We start from the raw sequence: 13,770 nt of genomic DNA on the forward strand, positions 1-13,770 counted from the left end.
ATTATGTATTTGTACCATTTTAGAAGTTGATTTTTTCCCTTAATTTATTTTGAGCACATCTTAAATATCTTTTGGTAATTTTATCTTATAGTCTGTATCTTGCTTTAGTGTTATTTAGGCCTATTTATATTCTGTGTTTGCTACAAGTACAGCAGTTTTGTGCTCTTTTATTCTCTGTTGAGGTTTTAGCTATATAAACAGAATTTTAACTTGATATCATCATCGGTGTTGATATCATTGTTTCAAACGAAGAAATTTCTACAGTAATTATTTTGGCTATTTGGATGAAGTTTTATTATCATATTAAAGTAATTACATCTATTTTGCTCTGTATTTTATTGGATACATTGAATGTTACTGGTTCTTTTAGTATACAAAGTCCATTCTAGGATTTTAGGATTTAATTAATCTCTCAGTTATTTGGAGTGTGTCATTGAGTACTTGTTTTTTCTTAGAAACACTGGTAGATGGCATATTTTACGAGACATTGCTTATCTAAGAACAACTTCTTAAATTTATTTATTATTTTTTTTGCCTCTGTATGTGAAAGTTAGATTGGGTACATCTAGAAATCTTGTTTCACAATCTTCATTGTCTTTTGGCATTCTTACTTTTAGAAAATTTGAAGTCGGCCAGATATTTTTCCCTTTTGTAGGTACTAATTTTTTTTACTAGAAGTTATTTATAGGGATTATTTTTTAAGTCTTTTAAAAGTACAACACTTTCACAAAGGTATGTCTAAGTTCTGGTATCTTTTAATTACTGTTGCCCAGTCCTCTGTGAACTTTTCCTATTTGCAAATTCATGTCTTTAGCACAACAATATTTTTAAAATTATTATTAATCTACTATTGTATAACCTGTCAGCTTTGTTCCTTCCTTCTGGGTTGGCTCATCTTAATCAGTATTCCATTTTCTCCCCCTCTGACTTCTAGATAATTTCTTAAGATTGTTATTTATTTTATTAGTTTTATTTTACTTAATGTCCAGTCATGATGATCTCATCTCCTTTGTAATTTTTATTTAAGCAGTCATATAGTCATACTCTGTCTTTTTTATTTCCTAATCAGAAAGTCATTAGTTTTGCATAAATTTCGTTGATTTGTGTTGAGAACTTGAATAAGATATTTTCTAAGTTGTTCCTTATTATGACACTGCTTACAATTGTCTCTTAGAGTGGTTTCCTTCTTTTAAAATACAGTATTTTTCATATAGCTCTTGAGTTCTTTTTTCTTGTTACTTATTTTATTTGGATTTCCTGGTATTCATATTTGAAATGAATTCTGTTTGTATCTTTCAGATGCAGACAAATGAAGAGGAAAAATGTTATATTTTCTGTATTTACTTATCTGCTTCATTTATCCAGTAGCTTGAGGAGAGAGGTAAGGTAGCTAAAGTTCAATGTAATTTGAATAGGAAGTTATCTTCTTCCCTCCTCGGTTTCCCCCCACTGTGTTTGGCCTAGTAGGTGACTGTTTCCACTGTTTATGGGGTATGGTAGTCATCCTTAAAAACCAGTTTTAGCAATGCCTTTAATTTTTGTGCATTATGGTTGTTTCTGAAAATTATAAACCAGGAGCCACTGCAAGTTTAGAACTCTAATGAGTGTAGCCTCCTGTATCTGACTCTTGCTAGAGTTGCTGATGAATCTATATGTTTCTTTTGGGTTTTTTTGATTTATTCCTTTTGATTTGATGTACCGCTGCCTTCTGTCTTCATGCCTCTAAGTGAAAGGATGGTAGTGGGGCTCTGCTAAATACACTTCATTTATTCTCCAAGGTGTCTGTTCCTTCCCACAAAGGGGTCATTACTGTATGTCCAAAATGTTCTAAATCTGACACGTCCATTCTATATCTAGCAGAAAGACATTCCTACAATATACTAAATTGTTGTGTCCACACTTTCTCAGTTTTAAGAACTCACATCACACATACACACACACACACACTCAACATTGGAATAGGAATTGAAAGGATTTTTTAATTGCTACTTCTCCTAGAAGATACCATTTTTATTTAAAAACAAAAGAATCTCTCAAAAACCCACTTCATCTCCCTTGGTCCCTATACACATTTGTCATGTTTGTCAAGAAATACAGAGTTCTTCTTTTAAAATAAAATAGATTTTGTTGTTTGAAGAAAAATTATTAGTGCTTATTAATTGCATGGCTTTCTGGTTAATAATGCACGTTTGTGTGTGTGTGCATGGGGGTGGCAGTGAGCATTGCAGTGATGGGCAGGCAGACATTGTCTTCCAGGAGCATGGACCCTAACAGGAGATGTAAGATGCACACAAACAACAACCCCCCAAGGCAGAAAATATAAAATGTCGTAAGTAATAAAGACAATAAGTACCAAAGGTGCTTGAAGGAGGGAGGAACTTTTATCGGCCTGGCTTATTCAGAGAAGGCAGTGGACTTTTAACTGAGACTTGAAGGAGGGGTTTTGTTTCAGTAGATTCGAGTAGCAGTTAATCCAGGTAAGGAGAAAGGCATGGAATTCAGAATGTGAGAGGCATGCTAGAGAGATTTAATGTATTGCCAAATAGTCTGCTTATTAGGATTGTTCATCATGATTTCTATTAGAACTTCTGCATATTTGCAGCTGAAACTTTAGTTTGTTATTACTTTTTAGGGTAATTTGTATCTTCGAATAAATAACTATTTCTTGAATCATTCTTCCATAGTGAGGTTATGATGAAATCACACAATTTCAGCAGCTTGAATTGAAGGTTTTGTGGATATCAGCTTGCATTGTTTTTATTAAAAACGTTTCTCTTCTCTAACTGTTTTAGGAAAGAGTTTGATCAAACAGGAAAGAGTAAGTTGATCTTAATGAACTTTCGTTAGCAAAGTTTCACCTAAATTTTTAGTCTATACAGAATTGGACGACAACATAATCTAAGAATCTGAATAACTTTAATTTAACAAAAATATTTTTCTTGTTTGTACTGATAGCTTGTTTCCGCAGCAGTGCACTAGTGTATTGAAAGAGAAAACATCTTATTACATGAAAGTCCAATGGTGTGTAAATATATTGGGCAGCATCAGCTACTGACCCTATTTTCTTAACATTTAATTTTCTCCACTACCAACAAAGTTGATTCTTTCCAGTTTAGGATAACTAAAAGTAAAGAAAAATATTTTATTCAAAAAGATTATATTAGATATTCTGATTTTATCTGTTTTTGGATAATCAGGACATTGTGACATCTTGAAAAGATCCAGAAGAAATTTTGGAATCACTGAGTTTTATTGAATATCAGAATACTTTCAGTACTGGACTGAGAGATATATAGCCTTATTATGCTTATTCAAGAATCCTATGTCATCAGAACACAATATTTACATTTGATAGAGTAATTCTGAGAAGGCTTATTTTCTCTCTTGCACAAATTAGGTTTGCACGTATGTTTATGATCATTTTAGTCTGAAACAAAATCATTTGCTCAAAAATGTTCTGTGATTTCATTCTTGCATGCTTAAAAATTATTAAATCCTAAGATAATGTAGCATTAAAGGCATCGAATTTAAAATCAGATAAACGCATGTCCAAGTATGGGTTTAAATAGTGGTAAATTTTATAATCCTGGGTAAATTACTTAAATTTACTTAACTTCTAATTCACTTGACTTCAGCTTTATTGTGTGTAAATGAAAATAAAATAACAACTAGTTTGAAGGGTTGTAGAGACTAAATGAGGTACTTTGAATAGAGTTTCCAGAAAATATTGGACATTTAAATATGATAGTTATTAATATGTATACTTCACTGTTGATAATTTGCATTTTCAACTGATTTTATGATTGCAGTGTTAAGTGTATATATGTATATGTATATATTTATATTTATATATATTTATATTCACTTGCTTGTTTAGAGAAGGGACCTTAGATTCCAGTTGACTAAGTATATATAATTTTCTCTCCTCCTGTGAAGATTCCATTGAAATGACAGAATAACAACAAGAAGAATAAAACTATAATCTGCTGGGCAGCAAAAACAATAGGATCTAGTAGTAGATCAGAAAGTTTGAGTAAATCTTTATGGTAGAAACAAATGCATTTCGATTAACATAACATACAAATCAAGAAAAATTTCATAAAACTACTAGCAATTAGAAATTAATGTTTATTGAGAAATTATATGTCAAGGCGGTATGCCTTGATTATGTCTATTAATTGTCATATTTATTTCTGAAGCAGATTTTATATGTATTTTCACTTTACAATAAAGAGACCAAATGTTAGAAATTTACCCAATTTGTTCTAAGGTCATACAACTAAGATAAGACAGAGTTTGGCTTGAAATCAAGGATATGTGTAGATATAATATATTACATAATGTGCATAGTTTTGTGTATAGGTTCTGCATTCAGTGTGTGTATATATACACACGCTATATTTATTATATATATTACTATATATGTGTGTATATAATTAATATAATACATTCACATGACTTTCTGTTATAATAGTGAATTTTAGTGTACATACACCAAATTTCCTTTTCCTCTTTCTCTCTCTTCTGTATATGGTTCTATCACTATTTTTACTTTAATTAATAATGGATATTTACATCATTTCATTAATTTAGTCCATTGCAGAGTGACTTAGTATATTATGATTACATTTATTATTCAAATATTTTCTTTTCATTTTTATGCATATTTTGAAATTCACATATCCTTAAATATCTTTTTTTTTCAAAATGTGCCTATAGTAGATATTCTATTAAACTTCCTGCTTTTCTACCCAGAGACCTCAATCTTAAGACCCTCAGTCTTTCTGCTCCAATCTGGTTTGTTCCCCAAAGTTACCACAAAGCTGCCATGTTTCTATTTCTGTGTCGAATCCACTGTTTGATGGTTATTAGACTTTCTTCTTTCTTGGTATATGCTCATGTCATTGAGAGCACTTCAAGAACTCTCATAAAGGAGTATGGAGGAGGAAAATTTTATAACTCCCTATATTTCTTAAGTATCTTAATTATTCCTTTATACTTAATTGATTAGTTGGCTTATACAGAATTCTAGGTGGAAAATTATTTTCCCTTAAAATATTGAAGTTATTTCTCCATTATTCCAGCCTCCTGAGTTGCTATTGAGAAGTCCAATGCCATTCTGATTGTTAATCCTTTATATATTAACTGTGTTTCCTGAAAACTTTTAGTCTTTATTTTATCCTTGGTGGTAAAAATTTTTTGATGATATGCTTGGTTGGGAGTCTTTTTTATTAATTGTACTGCTTCCTTAGGACCTGTGCCCTTTACTTTTGTGAAATTTTCTTGTATTAATTCCTTGATAATTTTCTCCCCTCTTTTATTCCCTTTTTTTTTTTTTTTTTAGTTTTTGGGACCTCTGCTAACAAGACATTGAACTTCCTGGATTGAGACTAATATTTTAATGTCTCTCATTGTCTTTCTATCTTCCTTTCTTTGTCCACATCATTTTTCTTTTGGTTCTACTTTTAGAAGAAAACTTTAAATTTATCTTTAAATTCTTTTCAAATGTTGCAGTTATATTGTACCTAAGAGCATTTTCTTGTTCTCTTATTGTTTACTTTTCCAAAATACCTTGCTATTATTTCATGTGTGGACGTCTTCTCTTCTCTCTCAGGTTATTAATGAGTTGTTTTTTTCATTTAGTTATTCTCTTGGTACATTTTTTCTTTTCCCTCTGTGGTTCCCTCTGTGTTGCTATGTTGCTTCTGGGATCAGGGCTTTTGATTCTTTAGTAAACTGATATTCACTTCATGCCTCTGCTTTCATAACTGTCCAAGATCTGTACCTACCTCTCATTGTACCAGTCTCCTCTGACTTCTGAGTCTCAGCAGGATTCTGTAAATAAAATTTCCTTTTGTTTCTAATCAATAGTTCACTCTGCATCTGTGTTAATCTACATCTTTCTAAACCAGAAAAAAAAATCTATATAGTTGCTTACTCCAGAGCTAAGAGTTCTTCCAAAAGAGTCCTGGAAAATTCTAAATTTAAGATAAAAAAATAAATATATAAATTAGGATTGGGCTTTGCGTTGGTAATCAGGATAAGTAATTATATGACTATCCACAAAAAGAGAATAAAAAGACTGGGCTGGCCTGACATGAACCTCTATTACTGAGATACTTGTAGTGGGAGTGTTCATTTATTGGGTATCCCCAGAAACCTGAACTCTAAAGACAATGAGAGTTTTGCCTGGGATGCCAGTGTATGCAGAAGGAGAGAACCAGGGGAGAGACTGAGGCAAATCCAGAAATGTATAAAAGAAGAGAGAACCCTTAAGAGAAAAGTTATATCCAGAAGAGTATTACACTTAGGTGCAATTCAACCCCCACAGTGAACAAGCAAGATTTAGACTTTTGAGAGAACACATCCTCCCTGCTTGTTCACAATTTGTGAACCTCGGAGTGAAGCCTGCCAGTTAAAAATGCTACATTTAGTCTAAGGGCCTGCAATCATTCATACTGCAGCCAGGAAATATGATGAGAGACTGAGGCTTACACATCAGCTGAGGAAACACTGTGTATACTAATTATGTGATAGAGATCCATCCATAATATAGGATGAGACTAACCACAGACCTGCAGATATTTGAAGAAAACTGAGAGCATGATAAGGGAAAAGAAAGGTGAAAAAAAGAACAATAACCGTGGATAGACAATAGTTAATTTAGGAAATAGAAGACAGTTAAAAAATACTTATTGATATATTTAAAGATTTCAAAAGAATGTTGGTCCATAATACTGTTTTTAAAGTAAATAAGGCATCTTAAGATATGGGATAATAAAGAAGAAAGGCAGTCCTGGAATTTTGAAACATAATTTCTAAAAATGAGCAAATGAAATAAATGCAGAAATTAAAAAACACAACAAACAGAGATAATAATGAAGATATTAATGTGGTAAATATGATTAATAAAAAAATTTTTTAAAAATCAGAACTTCAGTTCTGCATGTAAGGAGTGTAGAAGTCGCAACTCCATCCTAACAACATGTAAAAAGCTGAACAGACTGAAAAATCAACAACTATTCTAGGATCCATAAGAGAGGTGAAGACACAGGGCAAAACACTGCTCTGAAGAATGAAGACACAGACGGTCAAATACAGGGAGTCATGGTTTATAGGTACAGAGATTCACCAGCAGAAACCACTGCAGGAACCAGTGCCAGGGTAGGAGAAACTGAACTGAAATTGGCGAACCGTGGGAGGCTGGGTGTGGACAACCTTGAGAGCTAAAAGCTCCACACATAGACAGTCACAGGAAGATCACCACAATTTTGTGAGGTTTATCCCTAGGAGCTCAACCAGGTTCTCACAGTGAATATCAAGGGTAAAATCCCTTTATGCTTCCGGCAGGGGGAGAAGAAAAGGAACCATTTTGGAATATGCCTGAGTACTCTGTCCTAACCAAAGACTGCCCTCAGGTGAAACTAGTTGACCAGAGCCTAACTGACAAGGAGAAAGAGAAATACTCTAGTCAGCTCTAGCCTTCCACATAGGACAAGGGGAATACCCAACTCCAGCCCACTCTGACCATACTGTCCCACCTAAGGGGGAGAAAAAAACCTGAGAAACACTTATGAAGTTCACAGTCCAGAAGTATAGGCTTACTAAAAGCCTGAGACCTAAAAATAGGGCTATAGGAAACTTCTCTTCCTCCCACACCTCAGCAGCATGGTACTAACGGCCTCTTTACAGCGGTTCCTTTTACCCAGTACATCGTATCCAGCTGTCAAGAAAAAAGAACAAGGCATACCAAAAGGCAAAAAACACAATTTGGAGAGACAGCAAACATCAGAGCCAGACATAGCAGGGATGTTGGAATTATAAAACCAGGAATATGAAACAACTATGACATGCTAATACACTAAGGGCTCTATCACATAGACAGCATATAAGAACAGAAGGGCAATGTAAGCAAAGAGGTGAAAATCCTAAACAAGAAGCAAAAGTATAATTTTATGTTTTAAATATAAATTAATAGATACAAATATATTCAAATACGGCCTAAGGACTGTAGGACAACTACAAGAGGTGTAACATATGTATAATGGGAATACCAGAAGGAGAAGACACGTAGAAACAGAAGAAATATTAGTAACAATAGTGGCTTAGAATTTCCTCAAATTTATATCAGACACCAAACCCAGATCCAGGAAGCTCAGAGAACATCAAGCAGGATAAATGCTAAATCAACTACACCTTGGCATATCATTTCCAAACTACAGAAATTTAAAGATAAAGGAAAAATTCTGAATATGCCAGAGGAAAAATACACCTTACCTATAGAGGAACAAAGATAAGAATTACATCTGATGTCCCCTCAGAAACCAGGAAATCAATAAGAGAGTAGAGTGAAATATTTAAAGTGCTGAGAGACAAAAACCCACCAACCTAGAATTCTGTACCTTGTGAAATTATCCTCCAAAAAAGAAGGAGAAATACTTTCTCAGACAAGCAAAAATTGAGTTAATTTGTTGCCAGTAGACCTGCCTTGCAAGAAATGTTAAAAGATGTTCTTTAGAGAAAAGGAAAATAATATAGGTCAGAAACTCAGGATTTACATAAAGAAAGGAAGAGCACTGAAGAAGGAATGTCAAGGTTAAAAAACAGCTTAATTCTTCTTAATATTAATTGATCTAACAGATAATGATTTGTCCCAAATAATACCAACAATGTACTTGATTATGTATAAGATATACGTATTTATGTATGCATATCATATATATATGATATATATATATATGTTCTTGTGTGTGCTTACATATAAAAGAAACGAATGACAGCAATGAAACAAGGGATGGGAGGGATTATTTTGTTATTATAAGATACTCACACTACCTGTGAATCATTATAGTGTTATTTGAAAATGGAGTTGGATTAGTTGTAAATGTACATTGCAAACTCTAGGGCAACCACTAAAAAAAGTTTAAAAAGATATATAACCGATATGCTAAGAAAAAAGAGAAAATGGAATCATATAATATGCTCAAACAAAATTGCAAAAAAAAAAGAGTAGAAAACAAAAACAGAAACAAAGAACAAGTGCAACAAATAGAAAACAGTAACAAATATGGTAAATTTAGTCCAACTATATCAATAATCACTTTAAATGTCAATGAACTAAATACACCAATAAAAACAGAGATTGTCAGGTGGATTAAAAAAAGACACAACTATATGCTATCTATGAGAAACTCACTTTAAATAAAAGGACATATATTTAGATTAAAAATAAATGGCTAGAGAAAAATGTACCCTGCAAACATTAATCAAAAGAAAGCAGGAATACTACTCAGCTATAAAAAAAGATCAAATCTTGCCATTTGTGAAACCATGCATGGACCTTGAGGATGTTATTCTAAGTGAAATAAGTCAGATGGAGAAAGTCAAATACCATACGATCTCACTCATATGTAGAAAATAAAAACAACAACAACAAACAAACACATAGATACAGAGAGTAGATTGGTGGTTACTAGAGGGAAAGAGGGGAGGATGGAGAGTGAAAGGGGTGAGAGGGCACATGTGGATGGTGATGGATGGTAATTAGTCTTTGGGTGGAGAGCATGATGTAGTCTACACAGAAATTGAAATATAAGGATGTACATCTGAAATTTATATAATGTTATAAAACCGTTACCTCAGTAAAAAAAAAAAAGAAAGAAAGAAAGCAGTAGTATATTAATTTCCTCCAGAGGAGACTTCAAAGCAAGGAAAGTAATCAGGAATAAAGAAGGAAATTAGTAATGATAGCGAGGTCTATACTCCAAGAAGACATTATTCTTAATGTGTATGTGACTAACAACAGAGAGTCAAACTGCATGAGGCAAAAACTGATAAAACTGCAAGGAGAAATAGGTGAATCTACTATCATAGTCAGAGACTTTAACACCCCTCTATCAGAAATACAGAGATTCACCAGGCAGAAAATCAGTAAGGACATAGTTGAACTAAACAACACCATCAATCAACTAGATATTATTAATGTCTATAGACTGCTTCATCCAACAAAGGAATACACATTCTCAAGCTCAAGATAACATTTACAAAAATAGACCACAATTTGGGCCATAAACCACATCTTAACAAATTTAAAAGAATAGGTCATAGAGTGTCTACTCTCAGACTACAATGGTAGTAAACTAGAAATCAATAACAGAAAGATAACTAGAAATCCCCAAAATGTGTGGAGATTAAATAATGCACTTCTTTCTTTCTTTGTTTTTGTTTTTTTTTGAGCAAGATTGGCCCTGAGCTAACATCTGTTGCCAATATTCCTCTTTTTCTTTTTTCTCACCAAAGCCCCAGTTGTATATCCTAGTTGTAGGTCCTTCTAGTTCTTCTATGTGGGATGCCACCTCAGCATGGCTTGAAGAGCGGTGAGTAGGTCCACGCCCAGGATCCAAACCAGTGAACCCTGGGCCACTGAAGTGGAACACGTGAACTTAACCACTACACCACCAGGCTGGCCCCTCAACAACACGATTCTAAATGATCCATAGGTCAAAGAATAAATCTCAAGAGAAATTAATAAGTATTTTGAACTAAATGAAAAGGAAAACAATTTATCAAATAGTATGGGATGCAGCAAAAGTAGTGCTCAGAAAAAAGTTTGTAGCATTGATTGCACATAAAAAAAGAAGAAAGATCTAAAATCAATAATCTAAGTTTCTACTTTAGGAAACTAGAAAAAGTAGAGCAAAAATTTAAAGGAAACAGAAGAAATGAATAATAATTAGAGCAGAAAGCAATGAAATTTAAAACAGGATATCAGTAGTGAAAATCAATGAAACCAAAAGCTGTTTCTTTGAAAAGATCAATAAAATTGGTAAACTTCTAGCCAAGCAATCTAAGGAAAAAAGAGTGAGGACACAAATTTCTAATATCGGAAATGACAGAGAGGACATCACTACAGATCCCCTGGATATAAAAATGATAATAAAAGAATACTATGTACAGCAGAAGGCACAGAGGTGGACTACAGAAAATACTATGAAGGATACCATCATGATGGATACATGTAATGATACATTTGGCCAAACCAATAGAATGTACAACACCAGAGGGAACTTTAAGGGAAATTATGGACTTTGGGTGATTATGATGTTTCAATGTAGATTCATCAATTGTAACAAAAATACCACTCTCTTGTGAGATATTGATAATGGGGGAGGCTATGCATGTGTCAGGTAGGGGGTATATGGGAACTCTCTGTACCTTTCTCTCAATTTTGCTATGTATCTAAAGATGCTCTAAAAAAATAGTCTTAAAAAAATTACCCACAAAACAATGTGAAAGTATAAAGAAATGAAAGAAATGCGATGAATTGAGGAAAATTCCAAGATACTTAACCTCCACCAATAGGATTTCCAGAAGTTGAAAACAGAATATTGAGAGAAAAAATATATAAAGAAGTAGTAAAAGAAAATTAATATGATTAAAAACAAAACCAAAATCATGATATTGTAAAGAGCCACAGTGTGTTCAGCAGGATAAATGGAAAAGTGCTAGATACCTTGTAAAATTTTACAACTCTGAATTTAAAAAGAAAATTCTAAAAGTTTTGTAAAGAAAGTAGAGAGACAGAGACAGACAGAGGAAGCAGAAGTCTTGTATTATTGTAAGAGCCTATTAATTAATTAATTCCTCTCTCTACCAAACAATAGCCAATTCCTGTTCTTGGTACCATCCACTGCTCATCAAAACCTCCCACTTTTACTTCAGATTTCTGCTATCATCTTCTATTCTTGATTATCTTTCGGTATAACCCCATGTGCTTTGCCTATTTGGGAAATTAATCAATATCTCTGGTCAGAGATTTCATCTGTTCCTGTAACTAGCATTGTTGTTGATATACTTGCTCCCTCTTCATATGCTTATTCTCATGATGCTCAGTCTACCATCTTGAATTAGGAATCTGATCTGCTATTACTAGTTGTGAAAATGTATTGTTAATTTCTCAATGTCTTAATTTCCCCATAAAATCCTGGTGAGATTCAAAAGTCAGAGGAGTTTGGTACAATGGGAGATGAGTACAGATCCTGGACAGTTATAAAAGCAGAAGCATGGGACCAGCCCAGTGGCGTAGTGTTTAAGTTCATGCGCTCTAATTCAGCAGCCTGGAGTTCGTTGGTTCGGATCTTGGGCACGGACCTACACACTGGTTGTCAAGCCAAGCTGTGGCAGCGTCCCACATATAAAATAGAGGAAGATTGGCACAGATGTTAGCTCAGGGCCAATCTTCCTCACACATACACGCAAAAATAATAATAAATAAAATAAATAAATAAAAACAAGTGCATGAAGTGAATTACGGTTTACTGAAGAATCAACAGCCCTGGTCCCATACAGGCTATGCATGTGTCAGGTAGGGGGTATATGGGAACTCTCTGTACCTTTCTCTCAATTTTGCTATGTATCTAAAGATGCTCTAAAAAAATAGTCTTAAAAAAATTACCCACAAAACAATGTGAAAGTATAAAGAAATGAAAGAAATGCGATGAATTGAGGAAAATTCCAAGATACTTAACCTCCACCAATAGGAATTCTATTTTGTTTCACACTGGTGAAAGATCTTCAATGTAAATAGATATTCTGTTAACATGGAAATGAAGTCACAAGGTTTTCATGCAATTTTAAAACAGTATATCAGCTTATTTTAATTAAATATTGCTTAAATATGGGTATTTATCATTGTCTGAACTAGGAACAAATTATTATTGAGCGGGTTTTGGTTTTAAACCTTAAAGGATACAATATTACAACTAAAGATTTTCATTTTAGCTATAAATTAATCTCTTATTTTTATAAACTATTTTTATGTTAATGTCCAAAAATGTGTATTTAATAAACAAATTTGGAGAACCAATGAAATTAATTCAATAATTGATTTTCATTTATGATAAATTTATATCAACATAATTGGTTTTCAAATAAATTTATGAATGATATCAGAACTGTTGATGTCTTAAAGCTTATTTCCACCAGTTCTTGGCATTTTATAAACATTACAAAAGATATATTCAATCTAACAAGGCATTTTTCTATTTCTTTGCTGAAATGAATGTTGATTGTTGAACCTAAATGATTCAGTCCCAAGATTAGCTAATTCCCTCAATGGTCACTTAATACTTAATCAACAGACTTCATTCTCGGCTTCAGCTGGAGGGATAGCTATTTTTCCAGGCTAGAGAGAGAAAAAAATTGTCCTTTCCCACTTCCTCTTTCCCTTGAGCTCTACAGAGGCAATCCTATCTTGTATGGCCTGTCATATGTTTGCCCTAAAAAGGAATATTTTCCACTCAGTCATACTTGCTGTGTGCTTGTAGGAATTGGGGGCGAAATATCTGGAGAGAACTTTCTTGCTGGAATGCACACTCAATGTGCACTCCTACAAAGTTTTAGCTTTGATTTTTATTGTTTTAATGCCTACTGTATAGAAAACCACTATTTTTTAATGCCTTCTGTATACAAGCACAGTCCTAGGAAATTTATATACATTCTCTCTTAAAATTTCAACAACAAACTTACTAGATAGCTATAATTTATCCTCATTTTAAAGAGGGGTTTGATGAGGTCAGTGTGTTTAAGTAGTATGCTCATGGATACATATCTAATCAGTAGACTGAAGATGTATGCCCAGCTATGTCATCACACTGAATCCTTCCTGACTTCAGTGTTTATCTACTACATGGTAAGAATCAATACTCCTAATAAGATTCCACTTGGTGCATTAGTTTATTGGTTGAGGTCGGCCTACTTTTGAAAATTAAA

The 13,770-nt window shown here is 33.3% G+C and overlaps 1 long non-coding RNA gene across 1 annotated transcript in view; it reads left to right on the plus strand.

Annotated features, from left to right (window-relative positions):
• The first annotated feature begins 1,298 nt into the window (after positions 1–1,298).
• The window catches only part of LOC147914506 (uncharacterized), a 153,117-nt gene continuing 140,645 nt past the window's right edge, over positions 1,299–13,770 (plus strand). Inside the window, exon 1 of the long non-coding RNA XR_015555175.1 lies at positions 1,299–1,381. This is a non-coding gene — a long non-coding RNA (uncharacterized LOC147914506). The remainder of the gene's footprint in view (positions 1,382–13,770) is intronic.

Source organism: Ceratotherium simum, chromosome 19 (assembly GCF_057802395.1).
Source record: "Ceratotherium simum simum isolate JZ-2026a chromosome 19, ASM5780239v1, whole genome shotgun sequence".
Classification (NCBI taxonomy): Eukaryota; Metazoa; Chordata; class Mammalia; order Perissodactyla; family Rhinocerotidae; genus Ceratotherium; species Ceratotherium simum.